Genomic DNA, 16,496 nt, shown 5'->3' with positions numbered 1-16,496 from the left:
AACATAGCCTGTCGTAACGTCTGATTTTCTTTGGACTGTTTTTGTGCATAGCATTAGGACCCGAGAACCCCCTGCTAGATTATGACCACTGCCATGTTTAGATAGCTCATGTTACGAGCTTCGTTTTGATATGTAGTTCGTTCGATTCCGATGCACGGTTTAGGAGAAACGACCGTTTCAAGTAACGGCGTTTCGCGAACGAAACTTTTTCCCTCGCCTTACTTTGAAATGTAGGTTAAAGACCAAAAAGGTTTAATTAATGTATGAAACATTTATGGTAAGTGTGTTAGGCAGTTGGTAAGACATTCGCGAAGGAATCGCTTTAAAACTCGTAAAGGTTAAATTATTAAAAATGGTGGAGCCGAGGGTACCCGAGTGACTTAAGCGAATCGGTGAGCGCAAAACAAGCGTTAGAGTCTAAGTTAGTTAAAGTATAGATTTACAAGTGATTTTGGTTTAATTCCAACTTACTTGTTGTTTATAGGTTACCAGACTCGTCCCGAGCCTTTCTCACCCCCAAGTCGCTCAGGCAAGTATTCTATCCGTTATACTGTTGTTGTGATGTATACATTTGTATATGCATGATCTTGCGATAAATGCATATTGGTTATTTAACAAATTCTTGCGATATATTGTAGCATGTGATATGGTATATATGCATGCCTGTTTCATATTCTTGAAATATATATCTGTTGGTTCAGTTGATAATACCTATGCTAGAGGATAGCGGTAACTTGCATATACCCTTAGTATAGGGACCCAAAGGTGAAAATATTTTCTAAAACCGGGAGTCGAGGATCCCGAGTAGATTTTTGTATATATGGATATGGATATATATATATATATATATATTTATATATATATATGGTTATAGTTTTTCCAAACTATTAATCGAATAAGGTTTATTCGATAACTTTATTTTATTAATGAATATTATCTTGAATATTCATTCGAGGACTTATGACTCCTTTATATTATTTATTGAATATTACTTGGATATTCATTTGAGGATGTATGACTCCTTTATATTATTTATTGAATATTACTTGGATATTCATTTGAGGATGTATGACTCCTTTATTTTATTTAATGAATATTATTTATAATATTCATTCGAGGTATTATGACTCGGCTTATTATTTAATGAATATTATTTCGAATATTCATTTGAGGGCTTATTACTCAGCTTATTTTATTTATTGAATATTATTTGAATATTCATTTGAGGATCTATGACTCCGAGTATTTGCTGAGGTATATTCTTTATTTTATTAAAGAATAAGGTGTCAATAATCAAACTTATTTTCGATTATTCAACTAAAGATAATACTTTCATATAAGTATATCTTTGATTATTTAGTACTCGTTTCAAGTATAAGTTTTAATACTTCTACTTCAATTATTTTTATAAAGATTATTCTTTATGGGAATATTATTTAAATATTAATATTCAGTCATTTTCTAAATATTCTGGGGACTGATTTACTTCATTAAATCAGTTTTACTCCAAACACTCTTTAAAGTGTTTTCGAGTCTTTAAAATGATTTTCAAAAGTTAGAGCGGATCCCAAAACTATTTTATATTTAAGATCTTCCTTTTAAAAAGGGGATTTAAATACTCGCTCAAAACATGGGGGATCCGGCTCGGTGGTGTGTTTTATATTCGCAACAAGGTTGCTGTCTTGGTAAAAGAGTTTTTGATTACTTACCCAATATTCGGGAAGTAAAATTCTTGGAACAAGTTAATCCATTAACAGGCATCGCCTGGGAAATATCGGTGAGTTTTCCTTTCCAACTAGATACGACTTCTTGGTGGAGCCGTATCAACAAGTTTCTACTTGGGGAAAGGGGGAAACGAGCTTTACGTTTCAGAGTCATGGATTTCATCTGAACTAGGAGTGGCGTAAGTGGTCGAGTAGCGCCGGCCCAGCCTTATTATATTGGCCCAAATGGCCTGGAAGTTCCGCTAAGGCGGTCCATTCCTTAGGAGTTCAGTGTTCGGTTGACAAGTAAATCCGACAGGTTCTCCTCTACATGTAGAAAATGGTGGGGTTGTACTACTACGACTGATCATCGTAAGTGGTCTTCCTGGCGCGGTAAACTCCCGTAATGAGTTCATCATCCATTTGGATAATTCTGCAACACTACCCGTAGCATTTCGATCGAAAGGCTACTAATGGGTGGTTGCCGAAGCATTGACAGGGTCAAACATTTTTATTGGTGTATCCATTGAATGAAGTATCTTGTAACTTCATCTCTTTTCAAAATATTTCAAAGATCAAATATTTTCAAGTTTTATTTGTGGTCTCATCTATGGGATGACCTCGTAAATCTTATAATACTTTGAACGGTGATAGTTCAAGTAGCTTTATAAATGATATAAGTGTGGGGAAGTATTGGTAACTTCATTCCTTGTTTTTACTTATATCTAGTAAGTAATTATCTTACACACGATAAAGATTCTAGTAAGTATCCATTTAGATACTTGTATTATTGTTATCACTACATATTATCTTGCGAGCTGTAAGGCTCACTCTTACTTTATTTCTTCATCACACAACAACAGTTAGGAGAGATGGTCAGACTCCAGCAGACCCAGCGCAAGCGCGTGGGAAGCGTCCCGCGTCTTCCCGATGATGTTGTAGCTGCTATAGCTGCAGAGGTAGATCCATTGTAGTTCAGACCATCTACTTTTGAGAATCAAATTATGTATAATTATAACTTGTGGCAGATAATGGCAATTAACTGTAAATTATCAAGTAATCATTTTGGGTTGTAATAATTTTAAATTGTGGATTCAAAGACTTGTACTTATTTCAATTTCATCTCTGAGACTATAACGGGTTGTGGTGTGTGTTAGTGTGGGGTCACAGCATGAGGTTATTTATTATTAATTAAGTGAAGTGATATTGTGGAAAGAAAGACCGTGACAACCCGGATCCCCGACCCCGGATCTGGGGGTGTTACAGGAGCTTTAGAAAATATTGATGGAGACATCATGGATCATGGGGAGCATCCAGTTCTAGAGATAACCTTCTATTTTTAAGGAAGTGGTCTAAAGCACATACACCTGACTTGATTACTGGAGATCCTGAAGCAGGTATTAGAACTAGAAAAATAACATCAAATGAATGTCTCTATCATTCTTTTCTTTCTCAGTCTGAACCAAAGAAAGTGGAAGAAGCTCTTCAAGATGCTGATTGGGTGCAAGCAATGCAGGAAGAGTTAAATGAATTTGAAAGAAATAAAGTCTGGACCCTAGTGCCAAGACCAAAGAACAGATCAGTTGTTGGTACAAAATGGGTGTTCAGAAACAAAACTGATAGTGATGGCATAATTACAAGGAATAAAGCAAGATAGGTTGCAAAAGGATATTCTCAACATGAGGGAATTGATTATGATGAAACATTTACACCAGTTGCTAGATTGGAATCCATAAGGATATTTTTGGCTTATGCTGCTCACAAAAAGTTTACAGTCTTTCAAATGGATGTAAAAAGTGCTTTTCTTAATGGAGAATTGGAAGAAGAAGTATATGTTGAACAACCTCCAAGATTTATAGATTCAAAATTTCCTCATCATGTCTACAAACTTGATAAAGTACTTTATGGCCTTAAGCAAGCTCCAAGAGCATGGTATGAGACATTAGCTCAGTTTCTTCTGGAAAGTGGATTTAACAAAGGGACTATTGTTAAAACCTTATTCTATCTCAACCATGGAAAGGACTTACTTTTGGTGCAGTTATATGTTGATGATATCATTTTTGGTTCTACAAATGACAGACTTTGTAAGAGGTTTTCCACGCTAATGCAGTCAAGATATCAAATGAGTATGATGGGAGAACTTAGCTATTTTCTGGGCCTTCAAGTCAAGCAGAATGAAGAAGGAACTTTTATTTGTCAATCTAAGTACACCAGAAATTTGTTGAAGAAATTTGGAATGCAAGACTGTTCAAGTGCATCCACTCTTATGGCCACTACAACAAAATTGGATAAGGATACTGGTATATCAGTAGATATTACTCATTACAGAGGTATGATTGGCTCACTAATCTATCTAACTGCAAGTAGACCTGATATCATGTATGCTACCTGTCTTTGTGCAAGATTTCAAGCAAATCCAAGAGAACCTCACTTAATAGCTGTGAAAAGAATTTTCAAGTACCTTAAGGGTACAACTGATCTGGAATTGTGGTATCCTAGGGAATCAGACTTTAAGCTAATAGGTTACTCAGATGCAGATTTTGCAGGGTGCAAAATTGACAGGAAAAGTACAAGTGGAAGCTGCCAATTTCTTGGAGGCAGATTAGTTTCTTGGTTTAGCACGAAACAAAAGTCAATTTCCACATCAACTACAGAAGCAGAGTACATTGTTGTTGGAAGCTGTTGTGCACAGATTCTTTGGATGAAGAATCAGTTACTTGATTATGGGTTAGAATTTTCTAAAATCCCTATTTACTGTGATAATCAAAGTGCTATTGCTATGACAAGTAATCCAATTCAGCACTCTATGACAAGGCACATCAACATAAGGTACCATTTCATAAGTGAACATGTGATGGAAGGTACAGTAGAATTGCATTTTGTTCCAACAGATCAATAACTAGCAGATATCTTCACAAAACCACTGTGTGAAGCTACTTTTACAAGATTGGTAAATGAACTTGGAATGGTTTCAGGTTCTTTCTCTAAATCTGTTTAGTTTATGTTCTGATACATTAGAATTTATGATCAGTATTTACAGAAATTACTCTCTTTATGTAAACTGTGCTTAAATTGAAATTTACTTAAGTGTTGATTGTTGTTTGATGTGAATTTCTAAACTCTGCTAGTGATATGAATGTTTATGTGACTATTCAATCCAATGAGGATAATTGTGCTAGATGCTGACCTAGTAGTCTCTAATATACTAAAGATCCCATGTTTGAAGTAATTGTTTATGTGGAAATCTTTTAACACAAGAAAATTCTGATATTGAGCTTGGTTAGGTTTACTTTGTGTATCTTATTACTAAGTCAAAAACTAGAATGGTGCTTCTTATCTGTTAAGTTCTGATGTTTATAAATCTTATGGGTGTACTAAGTGCTGATAAGCCTCACTTATCAAAAGAAAAAGTAAAGTAATGAAATAAATATTAGGTACTCCTTTGAGATCTAGAAAAAAATATATATGGAAGGGAAGACCCAAGTGCATTGTGGTATTAAGTAATATGCATTAGAAAAGCAAAATAAAATTTTCTTGGTGACTTTTCACATTCTCTAATTACTGGAGAAATACTCTGATAATAGCATAAATTCTGATAAGAAGTTGTGACTCACTTACACTGAGAAGCCACTATAAAAAGGAATTTCAAAATATGCAAAAAATGAGCACAAAATAGTTGAGGTGGACTCATGCATGAACTCATTCTATAGTAGACTTCAGACTAATAACATATTTTAAGCAAAGTTCTTAGTTATGCCTTATTTCTAAGATATACTGAAGTGAATCAGACTTTACTCTTTGTCTCATATTTGGCTTAAAGCACACACTTACACTCTATATGAATGATGAAAATTACTGTGGTGATCAATGTTATTTTAGATGAACAGTTTAAGTGTCAGTTGCATAAATTCTGAGGACAAGTTCTGATGGAAGTTCTGATGATTAAATTCTGTTGAAACCATATCAGTATTTGTGTGAAGAATTACAGAAATAAACATTCACTTTTTGAGTGAAGAAGCCATATTCTGATGACTTTTAAATTCTTATAAACAATCAAGTTCTGATGCTGACGTGGCAGTATTTATTTCCTTGATTTTGTTAAGTCAATACTTGAATGGTTAAATTTTATCAGAATATTGGTTTATGTGAGATAAAGACAGTCATAATCATTTGTTTAGTGGGAACAGTTTCTTTTTGAAAAACTGCATGTGCATAGTAATCATTACTTATTTCCCGTGCCCATTAACTACTGTCTTAACTGCTGCATGCCTGACAGGTGTAACGTCTGTTCCACTTCTTAATAACTGTTGAAACGTGGGGTGGCTAAGTAAAAGAGATAAAAGATTTTCAAATCTTTTATTTACATTTCTATTCTATTTACTCTCTCTCTTTTTCTTATTCTCTCATATTTTCTGACGGTTTACTATACAGACATTTTATCAAACACTTTTCAGGCATTCTAACTTCTCACCTATTTTCAATGGCACCCAAGGATATTATCTTTAATGGAGCAAAGTCCGTGCCCAACAACTATGCTGCCATTCTCACTAAGAGTGAAGCTCCTTCAGAACTTCATTTTATTCATGATTTCTTATCTCATAGTGAAACTGGGTTCGCATTGACACAGCCAACCAGTATATCTGGAACTCAAATTCTGACATTCTGGCGTACTGGACATTATGATGATAGTGGTAAGCAGCTGAGGAAGTGTCTCCACAAAAAACAAAGGAAACTGGGAGTTCTAGGCCCCTCAAAAGGCTTAGAAAGATAAATTCTGATGACAAAGCTCCCACAGTCTCTCCACCCTTGAAGAGATGGAAGAAATAAAGAGCTAACGGGGACACAGATGAGTCAGATTCAGAGGATGTGGAAGCAGCAGCTAAGGAAGGGGATTAGGAATCTCTGATCTCAAAAAAGCCAATTGTGATTGAATCCCTTCCATCTACACAACCAGAATTTGCTGAAGCCACTAAATCTACACCTCCACTGTCTCCAATTCAAGCTGAAGAAACTGCTCAAGATAGAGTGCCTATACCTCCTATGTCTCCTATCATTGAACAAGTACATGCTGAAGACCCAGGTACAAGTGCTGAAATAGATATTCATAACTTGGTTGTGCCTGAGGTTCTGTACTTGGAAGCTCCAACCATTCTTCAACATACTCCACCAATAATACATGTTATGGATTAAAAACTAAGGTATATGATTGCTGTATTTATTACTAAGGAACATGAGCTTCGAGGCTTGATTTGACTGCTCTTGTGTTTCGTGACTCAATCTGACTTAACAAGATGCCTACGTACCTTACTGATTGCTAAGGATCAAGTCAAAAAATGTAGTCCTGATTGGTGGGGTGAGACACTTTATATAGGTGTTGGGAGTCCTCAAATTGGACTTGGTATAGGAGACTTGGTGGTCAAGTCTCTGAATTATAATGGACTTTGGAGTCCTGGGAAGTAGGAAGTTGATTCCTTATCCTCTGAGGTTCCTTGGAGGCCAATCCACAAGGATTTATATCCCCACTAGGACTTATCTTAATAGCTGTTTTTCTCCCTTATTAATTAATTATGAAATTAATTAATATTCAGGGTTTTGGGGCATCTTTGTTCCATCAGGCCTGATCTGGTCCATCAGGTCTGATGAATGTGTTAACCTTTTTGGTCTGAATATCATACATCTTCTTATTGGGCCTTGCAGCCCAAATCATGTGTAATTAATACATTATTAACTAAGTAATCAGGATTTATTTATTCCCTATCATTTGCCCCCCAACTTCTGGGAAACAGTGACTAGGTTTCGTAGAAGTTAAGTTCATTCGTTCCCTTGCAGGGTATCGTTTTGCATAAAGTGTGGAGCGACCTACACATTTACAACGATTTAATTTAATCCCTTTTATTTAGGATTTAACTTAATTTCCAGGAATTTTTCCCTTAATTCTGGGATTTTTCGTTAATTTTCAGGATTTTTTTCCTTTAATTCTGGGAATTTTCCTTAATTTTCTGGATTTTCCCCTTAATTCTGGGATTTTTCCTTAATTTTCTGGATTTTTCCCTTAATTATGGGATTTTTCCTTAATTTTCTGGAATTATTCCTTATTTTCTGAAAATATTTTTATTTTCAGGAAATATTTTAAGGAAATTCCTTTTATTCTTATTTTTTTCAGGATTTTTCTTCCTTTTTTCTTTTCTTCTTCTCTTTTTCTTTTTCCTTTTTTTATATACACCTGGTTCGACCAGGATCCTGGTCGAATTATCCTTCATTATGCCTTGGTCGACAGCATTTCGAGGAGGAACCATTCGACCTCAATTCCTGGTCGAATTTCTACTAGGATTTTATACCATATCATATTTCTTTTTTCGAGCAGGAAATTTTCGGTCAGGATTTTGGGTTAGAATTTCTTTCCTTGACCGAATTAGCCATCCTTTTAAGCCCTGATCGTAGCAATTTCGACCTCAAGAATTTCGATTAGGATTTCTTTACAGTTCCTGGTCGAATGGATCTTAATTCTGGTCGAATTAAGCCTTTTATTCAGCCCTAATCGACAGGATTTCGACCTCAGCTCATTCAATTAGGAACGTAATGTAAGTCATGATTGATTTGGGTCAGGATATCAACCTTTTATTCCTTTTTTCCTGGGCCTTTATCTTGGTATTTATTATTGGGCCAATCCCTTTTTTGGGCCTGTTTTTCTGGGCTTATCCGGGTTTTGTATTTGGGCCCTTATTCCCCAATTAATTAGGCCCTTTTTCTGGGCTTACCTCTTATTGGCCTGATCTTTGCCCTAAACCTGGGCTGGTTTTATTGAACCTTATATTGGACTTTTACTTTGGGCCCATTGCTTTTAACCGGGCTTCCCTTCCACCCCTCTTTCTTTTTCTATCTTCTCTTAAAAGTTTAAGCTTGGGCCCTGTGCTGGGCTTATTTTATCTCTAGGCCCAATAGGATTTGGGCTGGGCCTCCTTTTTCATCCTAAAATCAAGTTTTTTCTGGGGTTTTCCAGAATATTCTAGAGTCCCCTAAATTCTTTTATTTTATATATTTTTATATATATTCCCTCTCGAGAATTATCTAGATCTTCTGGAATATTCTAAATTTGGGCCTAATGGGCTTTTTTCAGGCCCATTTAAGGGATAATAGTGGCTATAAAAAGGGGAGGGAAAGTGAGGTGAAGTCTCATACTTCACTTTCACATTTCTCATCTCCTCTCTCCAAAAGTTTCCTCATTTCTACTCTTCTCTTTCCAACCTTCAAAAATCCTCCCTAGAGATTTTCCGGCCTTCTTCCCAAGTTTTCTAGGTCTTTCAAGTTCTATCAGTGGCTGATAAGAATTCCGAGGGAGCGGCCAAGATAGCCTCGGCTTCAAAATGAGGTAAGGATATCGAGATCCGATCTTCCTACATGTCTTTGATTGATATGATTAACACTAGGGGGACGAGTATCCCTCCACTGCACATCTCGACTCTTTTAATCATTGTAACACTTGACACAACATAGATTATGATAAATTAAATGCACGTTATAATGTTCTTCCTCCCCTTAGATTAGTTCCAGTTTCTGGTGGCGACCGTACTTGCCACTGGAAACCCGACACTCTTTTTATCTACACAGATGCCCTCGATGCCGGGCTTAGGTTCCCTTTTCATCCCTTCATTCCTCATCTTCTAGCTGATTTACAAATTAACCCATGTCAGCTTCCTCCAAATGCTTGGAGGAATATTTTATGTTTTATGGTTTGCTGCCTTAGGGAAGGTTTTCCCCTATCCGTAGCTATTTTTAGGAAGATTTTTCAGTGTTATAACAATTCTTCCAGTATTTTTGGTTGGATCTATGTTAAACAAAGGCCCTAGTGTAAGCATATCTTTAACAGCGTCTCCATTCCCGATAATAACCAAAATTGGAGGAATAGTTTTATCGGGTTACGGTGGGAGAGTGGCGACTGGGGCACACTCTTCAGATCTTCCTTCCGGAAGGTTAGTGATGGTAGCCTCAAATCCATTCACTTAACCCCCGAGAAAACTATTATTTATAATGAGCTTACTCGGGATGACGGCACTACTACCAGCTGGACTCTTTTAGAGGAGTTCTCCCTCATCCATGTGGGGCTATCCTCTGTTTCTCAACAGGGTATTTTTCTTCCCTTCTCAATTTTATTTCATTTCATGCATTATTGACACCACTTATTCTATTTTTTATCTTATTTTGTAGCTGCTAAGGAGATTAACGAGGATAATGTGCCCCTCGTCGAGGAAACTGCTAGAATGAAGAAGGCTCGTCTCGCAGGCCTAGATACTCGAGGAAAGGCTACGGAGCCTAGCTTCCTGTGAAAGCACAAGAAACCCATGGTGGAGGTTCCAGCTAAGGGAACCGAGGGCCACAGTGCTCCTATAACTGCTGCCACTCCTGCTTCTGCTGCTACAGGCGCCTTCCAGCCTCTTTAGGGATTCCGCCGAGGGGATACCGTGGTTGGATCCATGAAGCATGCTTAGGATTGGTCCTACCACGGCATGACTCCCAAAGATTTTACCGATGTGGTTGCCACCCCTGATCTTGAGAGGATAAAGCACATGGGAGCTCAGTCTCTGGCTTTGGTATGACCTTTTATTGAATTTATCTTTCTTACTTATAGCATTCACTTGCCTTACACCTTTGTTTATTGTTTCATTTCAGTCTAACGCCTATTTTCAAGGCACTGTGAGGCAAGCCGAATCATTGAAGAGGGCTTCTGACAAAGCCGACAATGCCCTCAAGAGGCAACAGAAGATGTATGTTGCTCTAGAGAAGAAGTTCAAGCGTAAGGAGGAAGAGCTCGGGGAGTCCAACGCTGAGCTGGTGGTGCTGCGGGCTGAGAAAGATAAAGCGATTGATAACTATCTGGACTCGGATGAGTTTACTCATTCCATGAGAGTGAGGGACGACTCAGTCTTCCCTGGGTTTTTTAGGACTGGCTTGGACACGGCCCTTAGGACCATGAACGAGGCTTGTCCTGATATTAACCCGGAGGACTATGTCTGCCCTGATGACGAGACTTTGCTGCAGAGGTTTCGTACCCGAGTAGTTGTCTCGGATCGAATCCCTCATGACCCGCTTCTTCCTCCTCCCGAGTCGTCTTCCAGGCCTGCTGAGGATGACAGCTCTTCCTCCTCCTCCGAGACGACAGAGACTTCTAGCGAGGTGGAGGGGACGACGATATGGATGTCGAAGGCACCTCAGCTCCTTAGAGCTTTTCCAGCCCTGCGTGGCTTATTTACTCTATCTTATTTTTGATACTTTGTTTATCAAACTTTTGTAATATTTATTTGATCCATTTCTATTTATCTGATTTTATGCTTGCATTTCATGCACTTAGCTTACTTGCCTTGCCATAGAGATTTCAAATATATTTCGAAAACTTTCCGAACTTCATAAATTATTGGGATTCATCCCTTACACAAGTCTTAATAAACCTCAAAATAAAGCTAAAACATGTAAATCCTAATCAAGCAAAGCTTCAAGGTGCTTTTCAACCTACTTGTCACCTTGACAAATGAGAATCATGTTCAATTGCTTCACACATTGTAAACCTTCAGGTTTTGTGCATGCCGCTGTGAGGCAAGCCGAATCATGGAAGAGGGCTTCTGACAAAGCCGAGAACACTCTTGACCTTGTATGGCCCTTCCCAATTTGGGGCAAGCTTCCCTTTTTGTCCTACACCAGAAGCTTCCACCATCCTCAAGACTAAGTCACCTTGTTTGAAGAACCTTTCTTTAACCCTTAGGTTGTAGTAGAACAAAGTCTTTTTCTGATACTCCATTATCTTTGCATGTGCCTCATCTCGTACTTCATCAATCAGATCCAGGGCTAACCTTTGCCCTTCCTCATTCTCCTCAACATTGAAAGCTTGAATCCTGGGAGAGGAATGTGATATCTCCACAGGAACAACTGCTTCTGCCCCATATGCTAACATGAAGGGAGTTGCTCCAGTCATGACTCTACAGGTAGTCCTATAGGCCCATAGTATTGGGAGTATTTCATCCACCCAGTTATTCCTCGACTTCTCGATCCTCTTCTTTAGTCCATCCAGGATTATTCGATTCGCCACTTCCGCTTGCCCATTGGCTTGCGGGTGAGCCACGGAGGTGAATCGTAATTCAATTTCATTCTCCTCACAATACTTCTTGAATTCCTTATTGTTGAACTGTGTTCCATTGTCAGTGACCAGGATGCGAGGAATTCCATACCGGCACATGATATTTTCCCACAGGAATTGTGCAACCTGCTTAGTTGTGATTTTAGCCAAAGGCTTGGCTTCAATCCACTTAATAAAATAATCAATGGCTACAATCAGGAACTTCCTTTATGTCGTGGCCATGGGGAAAGGCCCAAGTATATCCATTCCCCACTTAGCAAAGGGGATGTGTGAGTTGATGGAGGCCAGTGATAAGTGGCATTTTATACCACTTAGAATGTCTTAAAATGGCTTAAATTGGTGTCTTGAAATCAAGTATTTTGTGTATTTGATGTGTTTTTCTAGTGTTTATGCATTTCAGGGTATTAGTTGCATTTCGGAGGAGGAATCATCAAGAATAAGCCTTGGCATGTGTTCACCATTGCGAGAGGAAAAGAACGGGCAGATTATGGCGAAGAAACGGAGCAAACCTGGAATTTTTCCAGTAGGGTCCTGCGCGCCCGCGCAGCAATGCTGAGCGGCCGCGGAGCAGCCTTGCGCGCCCGCGCAGAAATGCTGAGCGGCCGCGCAGGGTCGGGGAAAAAGCTGAATTATTTTAGACTTCTACTTCTGTTTGGCTTCCAACTTCTATGTAATCTGAGTTTTATGGGACTATTATATAAGTAGATTTGAGACGTTTTCATAGAGAATATTAAGGAGATTGTGTTTTAGATTGTGTTTTGCGCAAGAAGCGAAGGAGATAAGGAAGAAGACCGATTTAGCACACTGCAGCGAATAGGAAGCATATATTCTTGTGATTCTTGTTTCGTTGTAACGTTGGATGCTAGTTTTCTTGCTTTGACTTATTTACTCTTATGACGTACTCTGTTTTAATATAATTAGTTTAGTTATTATTTTCTTGTGTTGTTTATCATGATTTCATATGAACCCATGATGGCGATAAGTTCTATTATGGGCTAATCGTGATCATGGGGTTGCAACGGATTTATTATGGAATTCTTTAGTTAATTGTTTAATACTTTAGTGTGTGATGATTGCATGATATCTAGTATTGGTTGTGCGTATTCATCTTATGTGTGTTGCGAACATATAAGATAGGGTGTTAATCTCTTGTGAAGCGACGGTGGATCTTGAGATTTAGAACTTGCCATGCTAGCATAGGTTCATGTACGTTGTGCATGATTAGTGGGTAATTCTAATAGTTTTATTTGCCCTATGTAATCAAAAGGAATAACTTGTGCTTAAATCGTTGTGTTGTCAATTTTTGTAGACATATAGGAACTCAACATAATTGATGACTATTCAACTTCTATCTTAATTGTGGATGCTTGGTAGAATGGTATTAGTACAATGAAAGTTGGCTTTTATCAGTTTCGTGTTATTCGATTAATGTCATCACTGTCACATGCTAAAGGTAATAACAATGGCTATAGAAGGAAGTAATAATGAAGTTGTGATCTCATGAGTGTTTTATTATTGATAAATTGAAGTGTTAGTTAAGTGGTTAATTAAGTAGTTAATTGTAGTTAATATTTAATCAACAATTTTAAGTGTTATTATCTTAACATTGAGAAGTAATCATACATTGGTGAGTGAGTTTAATTAGACAATAACTTAGTCTGAGTCTCTGAGGGAACGAACTAGAAAGTATTCTATATTACTTGCGAACGCGTATACTTGCGTGAATATTAGTGCATGTTTTCGCCCTAACAAGTTTTTGGCACCGCTGCCGGGGACTCGACGTATTTGTTTAGTTTATGTACTTACCATCATTGGTCATTAGGACTCAGTGATTAGGACGTAGTAGTTAATTACTCTTTTCGGTTGTGTTTCAGGTACTTTAGCAAGCGTTTATGCAAACTCGTTCTCGTGCTCGCAAGAGGACCTTAGATACAGCTGAGGAGAAAGACGAAGTTCTTGATACTCCGGAGAAGTTAGATTTTGAGGATTCGGATTCAGGAACTGAGCAGAAAGAACCAGTAAACATGGGAGATCGTATTGTTCAAGCTGATCCAGCTCTTATGGATTTTTCTCGGCCTAAAATTGATGACATTCAGTCAAGCATCCTTCATCCGGCTATTCAAGCTAACACCTTTGAAATCAAGCCGGGCACTATTCAGATGGTGCAGAATTCTGTTTCTTTTGGAGGAGCGGCAACTGAAGACCCCAACATGCACATAAGGAATTTTTTCGAGATCTGCAGCACTTTTAAGTATAATGGCGTGACTGATGAGGCTATCAAGTTGAGGCTTTTCCCATTCTCACTGAGGGATAAGGCTAAAGACTGGTTACATTCTGAACCAGCTGGGTCCATCACTACGTGGCAAGATCTTGCGCAAAAGTTTCTGGTGAAGTTTTATCCAATGGCAAAGACTGCTGCTATGAGGAGTGCTCTTACTCAGTTTGCGCAGCAACCTACAGAATCTATGTGCGAGGCTTGGGAACGCTACAAGGAAATGTTGAGAAAATGTCCACATCATGGAATGCCGGATTGGATGGTAATCACTGGTTTTTATAATGGTTTGGGGGCCCAATCTCGGCCCATGCTCGATGCAGCAGCTGGAGGAGCCTTATGGGCTAAAAGCTATACTGAGGCGTATAATCTTATAGAGACAATGGCTGCAAACGAGCATCAAAACCCAACTCAGAGGATGACGTCAGGCAAGGTAGCAGGTATTCTGGAAGTTGATGCAGCCACCGCTATTGCAGCTCAGCTCCAAGCGCTATCAATGAAGGTTGATTCTTTGGCTACGTATGGAGTTAATCAAATAGCTATGGTTTGTGAGCTTTGTGCAGGTTCTCATGCTACGGATCAGTGTTCTCTTGTCAACGAATCTGTTCAGTATGTGAATAATTATCAGCGACAACAGCAGCCTGTGCCAGCGACCTATCATCCTAACAACAGAAATCATCCAAATTTCAGCTGGGGGAATAATCAGAATGCTATTCAGCCAACATATCAGCAAGGAGTAAGTAAACAGTTTAACCCACCTGGATTCCAGCAACCACAGCAGTATGCTACAAGGCAATCATATCCTCAACAGGGAAGTGCAGCTGCACCTACTAGTGCTGATTTTGAGGAACTTAAGCTGTTGTGTAAGAGTCAGGCGGTTTCCATCAAGACCTTGGAAAATCAAATCGGTCAATTAGCCAATGCAGTGCTCAATCGTCAACCTGGCACTCTTCCCAGTGACACGGAAGTACCAGGCAGGAAGGAAGCTAAAGAGCAAGTCAAGGCTATTACCTTAAGGTCTGGAAAAGTAGCTGATGCTGAAAAGGCAAAAGAAGTCGAAGCTAAAGTTAGAGATGAAGAATCTAAGCAAAAGGAGAAAGTGGCGGAACCAAAGAAGACTACTGTTGAACACACTCTGCCTGAGGCTAATACAGGGGAGAAACAGCTCTATCCTCCACCACCTTTTCCTAAGAGATTGCAGCAACAAAAGCTGGATAGACAGTTCGGGAAGTTTCTGGAGGTGTTCAAGAAACTTCACATCAATATACCTTTCGCTGAGGCTCTGGAACAAATGCCTAGTTATGCGAAGTTTATGAAGACTATTCTTTCAAGGAAGGTGAAACTGGATGACCTTGAAACCGTTGCTCTCAGGGAAGAATGCAGCACTGTTCTGCAGCAAAAGTTACCACCAAAATTGAAAGATCCGGGAAGCTTCACCATTCCTTGCACCATTGGTAATCTAACTTTTGACAAGTGCCTTTGTGATTTGGGAGCAAGCATTAATCTGATGCCCTTGTCGATCTTTAAAAAGCTGGATCTGCCTGATCCAAAACCCACATACATGTCGCTATAATTGGTGGACCGTTCCATTACTTACCCAAGGGGCATAGTTGAGGATGTGCTCGTCAAGGTGGATAAGCTCTTCTTTCCTGTAGATTTTGTTGTTCTGGATTTTGAGGAAGATAAGAAGATTCCCATAATCTTGGGGAGGCCTTTCTTGATTACTGGCCGTACTTTGATAGATGTGCAAAAAGGGGAACTTACTATACGGGTCCAAGATCAAGATGTGACCTTCAACGTATTCAAGGCAATGAAATTCCCTACAGAAGATGAGGAGTGTTTAAAAGTGGATGTGATTGATTCCGCAGTTACTTCAGAACTCGATCACATGCTAATGTCTGATGCATTGGAAAAGGCCTTAGTGGGGGATTTTGACAGCGATGATGAAGATAGCAACGAGCAATTAGAATATCTGAACGCTTCTCCATGGAAGCGAAAGCTCGACATACCATTTGAATCTCTGGGTACTTCTGACCTTAAGAATGCTGAAGGGAAGCTCAAACCATCAATAGAGGAAGCACCTACCTTGGAGCTCAAACCATTACCTGAACACTTGAGGTATGCTTTTTTAGGTGATTCATCTACGTTACCTGTTATTATTTCAGCTGACCTTTCAGGTAGTGAGGAAGACAAGCTCTTAAGGATTCTGAGAGAATTCAAATCGGCTATAGGATGGACCATAGAAGACATCAAGGGGATAAGTCCTTCATATTGTATGCATAAAATTCTGTTAGAGGAAGGTAGTAAGCCAACTGTGGAACAGCAGCGAAGACTGAACCCGATTATGAAGGAGGTGGTGAAGAAAGAAATTCTGAAATGGCTAGATGCAGGCATC

The 16,496-nt window shown here is 38.8% G+C and overlaps 1 non-coding gene across 1 annotated transcript; it reads right to left on the bottom strand.

Annotated features, from left to right (window-relative positions):
• Positions 1 to 14,246: 14,246 nt before the first annotated feature.
• Positions 14,247 to 14,353, bottom strand: LOC141715696 (small nucleolar RNA R71). The gene has a single exon (XR_012572448.1). It is a non-coding gene; the product is annotated as a small nucleolar RNA R71 (small nucleolar RNA).
• Between the last annotated feature and the right edge of the window lie 2,143 nt (positions 14,354 to 16,496).

This window comes from Apium graveolens, chromosome 3 (assembly GCF_009905375.1).
Source record: "Apium graveolens cultivar Ventura chromosome 3, ASM990537v1, whole genome shotgun sequence".
NCBI classification, from domain to species: domain Eukaryota; kingdom Viridiplantae; phylum Streptophyta; class Magnoliopsida; order Apiales; family Apiaceae; genus Apium; species Apium graveolens.
Note: the sequence above shows the minus strand (reverse complement) of the source record. Positions and strands in the feature narration are given on the sequence as shown.